Source organism: Pinus tabuliformis, chromosome 2_2 (assembly GCF_031772625.1).
Source record: "Pinus tabuliformis cultivar Carrire ecotype Pingquan chromosome 2_2, CPIR1, whole genome shotgun sequence".
Taxonomy (NCBI): domain Eukaryota; kingdom Viridiplantae; phylum Streptophyta; class Pinopsida; order Pinales; family Pinaceae; genus Pinus; species Pinus tabuliformis.
Window position 1 is genome coordinate 1302653701 of NC_142300.1, and position 13972 is coordinate 1302667672.

Genomic DNA, 13972 nt, shown 5'->3' on the forward strand with positions numbered 1-13972 from the left:
CCACCAACGCCGCCACCCCAACTCTATCCGCACACAACCAAAATAATAGATATATATATATATATATATATATATATATATATATATATATATATATATATATATATATATATATATATATATATATATATATATATATATATATATATAGGAGGGGCCGGCCACAACCCCTGGCCCCTCCCACAGAACCACAACCCAAAAACAAGGTGGGCGGCCATGACCCCGCCACCCCAGAATTCATACCAAACAAGTTTGCACTATATACATAGTGGGTGGTGGGCCGGCCCTTGGGGCACAGACCCAACCACGTCCAAAGGGAAAATGAAATGGCCATGGTGGAGATGGGTACGGTGGGCGGGCCGCCCAAGGCAGGCCCGGTCCAACCAAACTTTTTATAAAAGAAGATTTGATGTATAAAAAAGGAGGCGAGGTTTGACCACCCAACCTCCTTCCTATTAATCGAATCCCCAACCAACACGCAACAACATAAACTTGGAAAAATCCACCAGTGATTTTATACTTAAACGCAGTTTGTTAGTGCACCCAGAGCAAGGAGGCAGTGCACGCGTTCAGGGAAGAATTTTGTAGGAAGGCCGAAATTTCACTTTGTCAGATTTTGACAAATTTTATATGGTTTCAGCATTTCTCGACGCCATGAACATGATGGCACTGTTCGTTTCACCATCAGAGTTCTACATTTTTCAGCGATTTTCCAGTATGGAGGTATAAAACTCCTTTTTTGTAACTGATGCATGTACTCTTCTTTCTCATGGCACTTAATGAATGAAGGCCTCCACATTGATCGAGAAGGGCCCAAAGACATAGTCCAAGTTAGACGAACTCCGTTATCAAGTCTTGTTGTCTTATTTCATGCTTTATGTGTTTCTCCTCTTCTCTCATGTGCACATTAAGTTTTCTATGTTAAGCTACAATTTATGCATGTAATTCTTTAACACTTCTTTAAGCAAAAGGTTTTGGATCAAGTGGTATCATAGCAGCTATTTTTTAGATGTGAATTACATGTTTGTATGCTAACAAGAAACAGGCTCCGAAGAGGCGAAGGGAAACTTATGTCTTTCTATCCCGAAGTGGGGCGTGCACATCGAAGGAGAAGCATGGCAGATGAAGAGGCTCGTCATGAAGAGGAGTAACATTTCCGCAAAACCTTCTATGCAATGGCAGAGAATGTCGCCTAGTTGCTTTCAAGGTTGGAGAAAGAAGAAGAGAGAAATCTAGAAGAACAAGGTTTAGTGCATGGAAATAGTGGAGAAGAACCCCCTCCTTCTCCTTCCACGAGTGAAATTTCTTCTTCCTCTCATCACCATCATCATAGAAATTCAAGGGATGCATCTAAGAAAACTTTCTTTAAATTAGATGTCAAATTTGATCTTCCCATGTTCAATAGTGAAAGTAATGCAAAAAATCTTAATAACTGGAATAGGCAGATTGAAATCTACTATAGGATTCAGGAGATTGTAGAGGACGAGGCAAAGATTTAGTTGGCCTCTCTTCGGCTGAGTAGCACTGCTTTCGTCTAGTGGGAGGGCAAATTGCGAAGCAATAAGAGTGTGGGTAATCTTCTTTCCTCATGGTCTAGTTTCATTTCTGCATTAAAGGAACAATTATATCCCTTGGATTATAAACAAAAATCCTTAATGGATTGGCAATACTTAAGGCAAGGCAGAGGTCAGGAAGTTCAAAGCTTTACAGAGGAATTTAGAAAACAAGCACTTAATTTGGGCATTGCACTTGACTCACCTGAAGTAGTAACTAAGTATATTGGATCATTACATAGCTACCTTAGACATTCATTATTATTGCTTGAACCAACTACTATTGACTCGGCCAGTGTAAAGGCCATTCATCCTGAGAACTGGGGAAAAAATGAAAGAGATGATCATTTCAAGAAACCACCTTTCAAACCTCCAAATGGAAAACCCAAAGTGAAAGGAAAAGGAAAGGAGAAGAGGACGACATCAACCAAGAAAGATGAAGGAGAAAGACCTTATTGCACTCACTGCAAAAAGGAAGGTCATGACGATGATCATTGTTGGAAACTGTACCCGGAAAAGAGACCAAAGAAGTATGGAGGAAAAGGCAAGATGAAGACAGTGGCAACTATGCAGCGAGACCTTGGATCCCATTTTGGAGATGAAGCATTGATCACAGCAGTGGGAAAGAAAGGTACTCTTACACCTCATGTTAATTTTGAATCACATGAATGCACTAGTTCAATTGATGAGTCTCTTCCTAATGAACGGGAATGAAAGAGAATTGAACTATTTCATATTAGAGCTATCATAAATCATAAAAAAGTGGAAACTCTATTTGATAACGTATCCCAATCAAAATTAATTTCAGAGTCCTTGGTAAAGAAGCTAGGCTTGGAAATCAAACCACATCCAAAACCTTACCCACTTGGATGGATACATGATAAAGCAAAACTGAATGTAACTAAGCAGTGCAAAGTTAAATTTGTGATCGCTTCGAAGTTAGTGGATGAGGTAAAATTTGATGTGATACCATTGGATATCTGTGGCATGGTGTTAGGGAGTCCATATCTATATGATAGAATGGCAATCTTCTTCTGTCATGAAAATAAATACCAAATCACAAAAGATGGGGTAGAATATGTTGTAAGGGCTCATCAAACTAAAATCAATACCAGCCTTGTAAGTGCAGGACAAATGAAGAGGTTGGTGAATTCCAGTAAGGGTTTCATGCTTATGTTTGTAAGGGGGGAAGATGCAGAATTATCCAATGCTTTCCAGGGTTGTGATCATGTGCATAAAAAGGAATTATGTGAATTAATTTCTAACTATGGTGAGATGTTTCAGGAACCAAGGGGATTACCTCCGAAGAGGGAAATCCAACATGAGATCCATTTGCAGCATGACACTACTTTACCAAATATTGGCATGTATAGGATGTCGACCATTGAGATGGAGGAGATCAAAAAGTAGGTACAGGAACCATTGGACCAAGGGGTCATCAGACCGAGAACTTCTCCATGCGGCTCACCGATTGTCTTAGTGCTGAAGAAGGATGGCACATGGAGGATGTGCGTGGATTATCGGGAACTAAACAAAATCAAGGTGAAAAATCGTTACCCTCTTCCCTGCATTGATGATTTATTAGATCAGTTAAAGAATGCTATCTATTTCACCAAATTGGATTTGCATAGTGGTTATCACCAGGTCCAAATTGTAGAGCAGGATGTGTGGAAAACTGCCTTCAAGAAAAAACAGGGGTTGTTCGAATGGATGGTGATGCCATTCAGAATTTGCAACGCTCCAGCCACTTTCATGAGGGTCATGAATGATCTCTTTAGGAATTTCATTGATGAATTTGTTGTTGTATATCTAGATCATATTCTTATCTTAAGTAAAAGTTGGAATGAACATGTATTCCATGTGCAGAAAGTGCTTCATGTATTGAAAAACGAAAAAATCTATGTAAAATTGTCAAAGTGTGAGTTTGGGAAAACCTCTTTGGTTTACCTAGGTGATATTGTTGGTCATGGTCAGTGAAAAATTGATCCTTCTAAAGTTGAAGCAATTGTAAATTGGCCTAAGCCTACTAGTGTAACCGAGGTTCCTAACTTTTTGGGTGCAGTAGAGTATTGGAGGAGATTTATTGCCAATTTCTCTATTATTGCAGCACCTTTACACACATTGATAAGTGTAAAGAAGGTCTTTCAATGGGAAGGAAAGCATCAGAAGTCCTTCGAAACATTGAAAGAAAATATTAGCACTGAACCAGTCTTGGCCTTACCAGATCTTCAACAGCCATTCAAGATTGAAACATACGCCACTGGATATGCCATGGGAGTTGTACTAATACAACAAGATAAGTTGATATGTTACCATTCAGAGAAGTTCTCTCAGATTGTGATAAACTATACCACTTATGAAAAGGAGTTATATGCCTTGGTCCAAAGTGTGAAAAAGTGGAAACACTACCTGATCGGCAAGGAGACCATCATCCGTATGGATCATCAGTGCTTGTAGTATCTTCGGTCACAAACCAAGTTGCAACAATCTCGTCATTTCAGGTGGATGGGTTTTCTTCAGTAGTTTCATCTGGTAATAAAGTATAAGAAGGGCACTAGCAACAAAGTGGCTGATATGCTATCTCGCCCTCCTATTTCTACTTCTGTTATTTTGCATAATGCTTCGTTATATTTTGAAAGTTATGCTGAACAATATGCTAACAATGATGACTTTAAGGAGATTTATGAAAAACTAACCCATGGTTCATAACTAGACAAATATCAGGGGAAACTGTTGTATCAACTTGGAAAATTGTGCATACCCACAAGAGAAAGGGTACATGTGATCCGGGAGGCCCACACCTCCCTTGTGTCTGGTCATTTTGGTATTGAAAAAACTTTGTGTCATGTACAAAGATTTTGTTTCTGGCCTCATATGAAGAAAATTATGACTCACTATGTAAAGGGGTGTGTGATGTGTTCTGTTTCAAATCCCTCTAATGGAAAAGTCGGGCTCTACACACCGCCCCCTATTCTGAGTCATCCATGGGAAAGTGTGTCGATGGATTTTGTAGGAGGTTTGCTTTGTCTAGGAAAAGTCATGACTATTTGTATGTCATCGTTGACCGTTTTAGTAAGATGTGTATTTTGATGCCTTGTAAAAAGAAGATCATTGCAAAGTAGACTGCTTATCTTTTCTTTCAGCATGTTTGGGTCCATTTTGGGTTGCCCACATTGATTGTGTTAAATCGGGACTCTCGCTTTTTCAGAGATTTTTGGACCAACTTGTGGAAGATGATGGACACCAAGTTGAAAAGAAACACGACATTTCATCCACATACTGACAAACAGAGAGAGGTTTTGAACCGCACTATGGTACACTTGTTTCGAGGCTATTGTTGGAAACATGCTAAGTTGTGGGATGAGCATCTTCCATATGTACAACATTCCTACAATCGAGCAGTACACTCATCTACGCATCGTGTTGGACACAAATTGTCATTGATGTCAATATGGAAATATTCAAGAAGACGAGACAGAGCATGTCAGAGCCGAGAGGATCAAAGGAGCCACATATATCGGAGCAAGAGGAGCCATCGGAGGGGCATGGAGCATATAAAAGCAGCAAAAACAGAGAACTGCAATGGTTGTTCGTGGATGTATAACCTGAGCATGAGATAGTGGAAGCAGCAGAAGAAAAGGGGGCAGCAGAAGCAGTGGAAGCTGAAAAGAGCGCAGCAGCACACCAATGTATACCAAAGATGTTGGAGCCTCAGAATTGAAAAGGATTGAAGCCCTTGGGAGTTGGTGCTCTGGAGGTTGGAGCCTCACCAAAGTCCAAGTTGGAGCTTGGCAACCAATTGTGACCATCTATATATTGTATTTATTTTATTGCACAGTTATATTAATAAAAGCATTTATTCTTACTGTTCATATTATGTTCTGAATATATATGTTTTAATTGGTAAAACAATAGTGGGAAAAAGAAATACTAATTCACCCCCCCTCTCAGTATTTCCAACACATCGTTCACCATTTTAGACATGTTTTGGCTACTTGCCAAAAGACCCTATTGATATGGTCTTTGGAAGGGAAGATGACTCCAGTGGGCATGATGACACAGACAAAGCGAAGCAGTTCATTAAGTGGATCCGGTTGATTCACCAAGCAGTACATGAGCAGTTGGAGAAAAGTCAAGCCCCGTACAAGGCTCGACATGACAAACACCGAGTCGACCATTAATTTCAAGTGGGTGACAATGTGTGGTCCATATCAGTAAGGATAGGATGAAGGGAGAAGGGAAGAAGTTGCGACCAATCTAGTATGGTCCATTCACCATCTTGGAGAAGATTGGAAACAATGTCTTTCGTCTCGATTTCTCGATATATATGCAAATGTACTCCATAGTGAATGTGGAGAATTTAAAGCTGTATGAGCCACCATTGATTATGGACATCGAAGAGGTGGACACAGTTCCTAAAGTTAATGACTTTGCATCAGAGTATCTCGATGAGTTACCTTAAGACATCATCCTTGACAAAAGAACCAAGATTTCATGATGGGGAGATGTGGAATACCTTCAAGTTTGTTTCAAGGGGATGCACCCTAGCAAGGAAAAATGGCTGGAAAAAGAAATAGTGAGGCAAAAACTCCCTCACTTGCCATTTGACTGATAAAGCTTTTGGCAGTCCAAAAGCTCCTCAATGGGGAGGATTGATCCAGTGGATCTTAAGACACTAGTGGCATGGAAAAGGCTCAAGATTCAAAGTGGCGGAAAGATGATGAACTTGACATAAGATCAAAGTGCTCATTGCCCTGATTCCAACAATGTGAACGGTACTCCAATCCAAGTCCTGATGAAGGAGATAGAGGCAATCAAAGTTGGGTTGACTTTTTGATGACTTCGCAGGCTTAACAAAGGCACAATTTGGAATTTTCCGGTGGATAGAATCTAGCCAACTACGGCCAGATTCTGGGCAAAATCGTTGCCTGGCTAAAAAGACTCCTTTGGTCAAAAAACTGAATTTCCAAAAAGAACCCCCTTTTGTTTTATATAACAAAAAATATATATAAAAGGGGGGTGGCAGGCCACCAACCCTGCCATCCCAACTCTATCCCCACACAACCAAAATAATATATATATAGTGGAGGGGTGGGCCATGACCCCCGACCCCTCCCACAACACCACAACCCAAAAACGGGGTGGGCGGCCATGACCCCGCCACCCCACAACTCATACCAAACGAGTTTGCACTATACATAGTGGGTGGTGGGCCGACCCTTGGGGAATGGACCCAACCATGCCCAAAGGGAAAATGAAATGGCGATGGTGGAGATGGGTATAGTGGGGGGGCCTCCCAAGGCAGGCCCTGCACAACCAAACTTTTTATAAAAAAGGATTTGATGTATAAAAAAGGAGGAGGAGGCGTTTGACCACCCAACCTCCTCCCTATTAATTGGATCCCCAACCAACGCACCACAACAGAAACTTGTGAAAATCCACGAGTGATTTTATACTTAAATGTAGATTGTCAGTGCGCCCAGGGAGAGGAGGCAGTGTACGCAGTTTGAGGACGAATTTTGCAGGAGGGCTGAAATTTCACTTTGTCATATTTTGACAAATTTGATATGGTTTCAGCATTTCTCGACACCACGAACACGATGGCATTGTTTGTTCCTCCATAAGAGTCCTGCTTTTTTCGGCCATTTTTCATTATGGAGGTATAAAACTCCTTTTTTGTAACTGATGCTTGTACTCTTCTTTCTCATGCCACTTGTTCACACCTAATCCGAAGGCGGTTGGGTAAACTGGAACGTGAACAGTCATCAAGAAGATGAACTGTTCCGTCCACTTTGTGTATATAAACAATTGTTCTCTTATGAAATAATATCTCAGTTTTCCTTTGTTCAATGTGGAGTTACCCTGGCCTGACATGGTATCAGAGCACAGGTCCCAGGATCTAAAATTAGTTGTAACTCCTGCCTCTGCCCTGAGCACTGCGCTGCTCTGTCCTGCGCCACTCTGTCCTATCTGTCCTGCGCTGCTCTGCCTCTGCCTGGCGCAGAGAGAATCAATGTCTGGCCATGCCTGAACGTTTCATTCTCTGCGCATCCAAGACTGTGTGAAATTCCGTTTTTCCATTCAATACGCCCGTTACTATTGACCAGGTCTTGCTGCTGTTTTGTCTACGAAGGGAGAAGAAAGTGTAATGTATCCCTTTTGAAACCGTGAGTCTTATTACCGTGACAGTCAATAGGAAATGAACTCAAAGCCGGGTTACTCTGCGGAGGAATTTCGTTTCCATCTTCGGCGCTTGCAGTCATTAGAATTCCTACATTCTCTTCATCTACAGTCTTCTCTCTTTTCGCTTCGATTATACAATCCTCCTTTCTCAGCCTCAGGGCACTCTTCTCTTTGAAATCATTGCACGAAGCCGCGCGTTTGGGCAACTTCCTCGTGTTTTTTAGGTCCCCGCCGTCATCGTCTTCATTTCTGGCTCGTTTTTTCCTTCTGCGGAAGACTCGGCCCTTCTCAGACGCCTCTGATGAAGCCAAGTAGCTCATGCACTACTTCCAACTTCGGAACTTCTCCCCAGAAGGTGTAATGAAGGTCCGGCGATTGTTTGCTATCCCGACGGCGAATGTTTGCAATTCTGCCTTGTGTTCTCTGAGGCAAGTCCACTCTCGGCCTTTCCGCTTTCAGTTCGGTGGGTTTTTCCGGGGGTTTAATCCTTTTTTGTCCAGTTCAGAGGGGCTGTTACAAGTGGTTCGGCCCTTGTGTTTCTTGATAGGGTTTTGAACTGGAAAATGCAGCTATTTGTTTTATTGTCAATGATTGATACTTGAATGGAGAATGGAAAAGATCTTTTTCTGTAGAGTTCGAGAGTTTTTAATATGGTCAATGATGGATACTTGCACTTTCTAGATGCAAGAATTGTGGAATAATCTTTTTATCTGCAATGACAATCAAAGACATTTTCGCAGAACGCAACAGTTGCCAGTAACGCTGGTATTACAAAGACTGCAAGGGCTTTAGTATTATGCAGTTAATTTTATGGCGGTTTCTATATATCATTGAGCAGTTTGTTAAATTCATGATATACGCAGTTTATATGATTCAAAGCGTTCAAAATATTGCGGTGTTTCCAGCATTACATATATATTTGATATATTGATATATATTGAAGTGATCCTTGAGAATTTTTTTTCTCTCAAAACATAGTAATATTGCAGTGATATAAGAAATGCTGATGCAAATGTTAGAAGAAAATAAAGTGCATAAGGCTGTGGCATAAGGATTTTTTTTTAGCAGAAGTTTTTTTATCAATAGAAGTTTTTTTTTTAGCAGAGATATTTTTTACAGAATGCATTCAATCATTTCTATGGTAGGAATAGTTCTCACTGGCAAGGAGAACTATTCAGAATGGTCTCGAATGGTAAAACACACCCTCATCTACAATGATTTGTGGAAAGGAGTGTGTGTCGGAGAAGAAGACAAAGACCCTGTGCAGCCTACATCAGATAAAGAACTTGTCATTTGGGAAAAGAAGAACAACAAAGCCTATGCATTGATCGCAGCATCTGTAAATGAAGAAGTAAGTCTTCATATTTCATCCTATTCCACTGCCTTTGAAGCTTTACAAAAGCTGAAAGAACTCTATGATACACATTCTACACTTGAAGTTGTTCAGCTCATGATTAAACTCTTCACTCTTGAACTGAAAAATAATGATCCTCTTGCTCTTGCATCTGAAATAAAGTCCATAATGCATGATATTAAATCCACTAAGGTTGAGCTGGATATCTCTCTTATTGCCTTTCTCAAAGCACTCTATCCTACCTACTCCAATTATCTTGAGTCATTACAAGCAAATGGAAATCTTAAAGATATAACCTTTGACTCTCTTGTGAAAACGTTTGCTGAAAGAGAGAAAGCCTTTGGAAAGAAAACAGTCCCTGAATCTTCTGAAGAGACTGTTTGCTTTGCTCATAAAGAAAAGCATCCTGCTCAAGATTCTACAAGAGGAAGAGGTGGACGAAGAGGAAGAGGAAGATACTTCAGAGGCAGGGGGGGCAGACATTTTCAAGCAGAAAAGGCAGATCTGCATTGCATTCGCTGCAAACGAAATGGATCACATGATGCTTCTACATGCAAGCTACCATGGGACAAAATTGAGCAGAGAAGAAATCAGCAGAAAGGTAAAACTGATGACACAGACAAAGGTAAAGCACCTGAATCCGATCACTATATTGAGGAACAATGTAACATTGGAGTAAATGAAGATCTGTTTAATGCTTCACTTGCTTCTTCGAAAAATGACTGGTTGCTTGATTCAGGAGCAACCTGTCATATGACTCATAGGAAAGATTTTTTTGAAGATTTCACTGACAATGTTGATGGAGCAGTATACTTTGCAGATTAGTCAAAAATCAAGCCATCAGGGCTTGGCACAATTAGGCTTAAACTGCCTGGTCTTCCAGACTTTCTTCTGGATCATGTTCTATATCTCCCACAGCTCAAGAGAAACTTGCTGTCCCTGGTCCACATCCGACAACAAGGTCACTCCATTCACATGTTTGATGGAAAGCTTGAGGTAAGAAAGGCATCTGACCACTCACTTGTCATGAGGGGTATAGAAGAAGAAAGGCTTCTTAAACTGCAAGGAACCTCTGCTCATGCACAACATTTCTCATATATTTCTCATCATGAAGAAGGTACACTTCCGTCAAGTTTATTATGGCATGCTAGATTTGGACATTTAAACTATGATAGTCTCCACTTGTTGAAGAAAAATGGTGTTGCTGGTTTTCCTACCATTCCTAGAAAACATAAGCAATGTGATGCATGCATTCTAGGAAAGCATAGCAAACAATCTTTTCATGATTCACATTCAAGAGCACATAGGAATCTTGAACTCATTCATTCAGATTTATGTGGTCCAATGCATGTTCCTTTTGCAAATGGAAATAAATATATCATGACATTTATTGATGATTACACCAGAATGTGTTGGGTTTAGTTATTGAAGAACAAATCTGATTCTTTTCAAACATTCAAGAATTTTCATAAATGGATTGAAAATGATGCACAATCTCATATTGGGTCTATTCGCACTGATAATGGAAAAGAATATACATCAAATGAATTTGAACACTATCTTCGCCAACATGGGATTAAACATCAAACAACTGTGCCTTATAATCCTCAACAGAATGGTGTAGCAGAAAGAATGAATAGAACAATCTTGAATATGGTACGATCCATGCTTTTCTTCAAAAATGTAAAGACAATGTTTTGGGCTCATGCTTTTCTATGTGCTACATATATAAAGAATAGATGTCCATCTAGTGCTATAAGAAACAAGACTCCTTATGAATTGTGGTATGGACATGTTCCTTCGGTAAAACATCTCAGGATCTTTGGTTCCAGCTGTTATGCTTTAATACCAAAGGTACATAGAAACAAACTTGGTGCTAGAAGTCGTAAGTGTATCTTCCTGGGGTATTCAAACACATCTAAAGCATACCGCCTCTATGATGAAGTAAATAAAAGGTTTGTTTTATCTAGAGATGTTATTTTTCTTGAATCATCCAAATCTGACAGTGTTGTTGAGCGGAAACTTGATTGCTTGGATAGATTCACACAACCGAAATCATTTCAAGAGTTTGATAATCAGATTCCACATCTTGAAGGGGGGATTCCTATACTAGATCAACATGTGGAATCTTCTTCTGAAGAACAATCTCCCCTGCATGACACTCCAACAACGGATGATGCTTTAAGTGATGTAATTGATAGAATTGGGAGACTCAATCTTGATTCAGACCCAACTCAATCAACAGAGCAGCCTGGACCATCTGAGAAAGGTCCCCCAAAGTGGCTGACAAAGACACTTGAAAGTGTTCATCCTGATGAAATTGGAAAAACAGGAACCAGAAATACAAACCGACAAGATGGAGGTGATGTAGATAACTCTAATTCACTTGTTGATATGGATGTTACTTATGATTGTGAATTGAACTTGTCTACAGATTTTGAACCAACTTTCTTCAAAGAAGCTGCTTCTCATGATGAATGGAAAGAAGCGATGCAGAAGGAGTATGATGCCCTCATAAAGAATGGCACTTGGAATCTGGTTGATCCTCCATTTGGAACCAAACCAATTGGCTGCAAGTGGGTCTACAAGAACAAGTACAAAGCAGATGGCTCACTTGACAAGCACAAAGCTAGGCTTGTGGCAAAAGGTTTTGCACAGAAGGAAGGGGTCGATTATGAGGAAACTTTTGCCCCCACAGCAAAATGGGCAACCATCCGGACACTCTTTCCACTAGCTGCTCAGAACGGTTCGAAAGTCCATCAAATGGATGTAAAAACTGTATTCTTGAATGGAGATCTAAAAGAGAATGTTTTTATGTCCCAGCCTGAAGGATTTGCTGTGAAAGGACATGAACACAAAGTATGCAACTTGTGAAGTCCTTGTATGGCCTCAAACAAGCACCACGAGCCTGGTATGAAAAACTAACTGAGCATCTTCTGAAACTCAACTTCAAACATTTTGATCTTGATGATACAACTTTATTTGTCAAGAAAGTTGGAAAAACAGTTGTATATCTTGTGGTATATGTAGATGATCTTTTAATGACAGGGAACAATGAAAGCTATATTGCATCCATAAAGAAAGAATTAGGAAAAAGTTTTGAAATGACTGATTTGGGCTATGTTCATTACTATCTTGGCATTGAAGTAACCCAACATCCAAAATCCATATTTCTTTCTCAAAAGAAATACATTGGAGATTTGTTAAACAGATTTGGCATGACAGAGTGCAATCCTCTTTCTACTCCAATGGAACAAAACTTGAAGCTCACATCTATTGAAGGAAAGGAATTTGAGGATGCAACAAAGTATAGACAGCTTATAGGAAGTCTCATCTACCTCACTACTACCAGACCAGACATTTCATTTTCTGTTGGAATCCTCTCCAGGTTTATGCAAAAGCCTTGTGAGGGACATTGGTCTGCTGCAAAAAGAGTTCTAAGGTACTTGAAGGGAGCTCAAGACCTTGGAATCAAGTATACACAGGTGGACGACTTCAACTTGATTGGATACTCTGATTCAGACTTCGATGGAGACAAAGAAACTGGGGTATCTACTTCAGGATATGCTATGAGTCTTGGATCAGGAGCTGTCTCCTGGAGATCACGCAAACAATCAGTACCAACAGATTCCATAATAGAAGCAGAATACGTGGCAGCAGCTGAAGCAATGAAAGAAATTGTGTGGCTCAGGAAAATTCTTGAAGATTTGCAGGTAAAACAAGTACAATCAACTCCACTCATAATTGATAACACCTCTGCAATAAATTTGGCCAAGAACCCAAAGTTTCATGATCGTACTAAGCACATCAATACTAAATATCATCTGATCCGACATCATGTTGAGGCCAAAACAATCCATCTCCGTCATTGTTCCATAAATGAGCAAATTGCAGACATCTTCACCAAAGCGCTTGGAAGAGAAAAGCTTGAAAGATTCAGAACGATGCTTGGACTCACCAACATCCCTTCAGATTAAGGGGGGGAATGTTCACACCTAATCCGAAGGCGGTTGGGTAAACTGGAACGTGAACAGTCATCAAGAAGATGAACTGTTCCGTCCACTTTGTGTATATAAACAATTGTTCTCTTATGAAATAATATCTTAGTTTTCCTTTGTTCAATGTGGAGTTACCGTGGCCTGACACCACTTAATGCATGAAGGCCTCCCTATTGATCAAGCAGGGCCCAGAGAAATAGTCCAAGTCAGACAAACATCATTATCAAGTCTTCTTGTCTTCTTTCATGCTTTATGTGTTTCTCCTGTTCTCTCATGTGCACATTAAGTTTTCTATGTTAAGCTACAATTTATGCATGTAATTCTTTAACACATCTATAAGGAAAAGATTTTGGATCACATGTCAAGCCCATCTTCAGTAAGCACAAGAAGACCAAAATTCAGAAATTTAAATCAAATTTATGAGCAAGATGAAGTTGATAGTAATGTTGGTCTGAATTCCTTATTTGCCTTATTTTGTCATGTAGATGACTCAATCCATTTTGAGGATGCAGTCAAAGAAGAAAAATGGGTTGTAGCAATGGAGGAATAAATAAAAGAAATAGAAAGGAATGACACATGGGAGTTAGTGAGCCTTCCGAATGGAAAACATATCATTGGAGTGAAGTGGGTCTATAAGACCAAAAGCAACATTGAGGGAAATATTGAAAGGCACAAACCAAGGCTAGTTGTCAAAGGATACAAGCAGTAGCATGGAAGAGATTACGTGGAGAAGTTCGCGCTAGTCACGAGGATGGAGACAGTGCACCCATTTGTGGCAATTACCGTGCATCATAAATGGAAAGTGCATCAAATGGACGTAAAATCAGCATTTTTGAATGGAGTGCTAAAAGAAGAAGTGTGTGTTGCGCAACCGCCTAGTTATG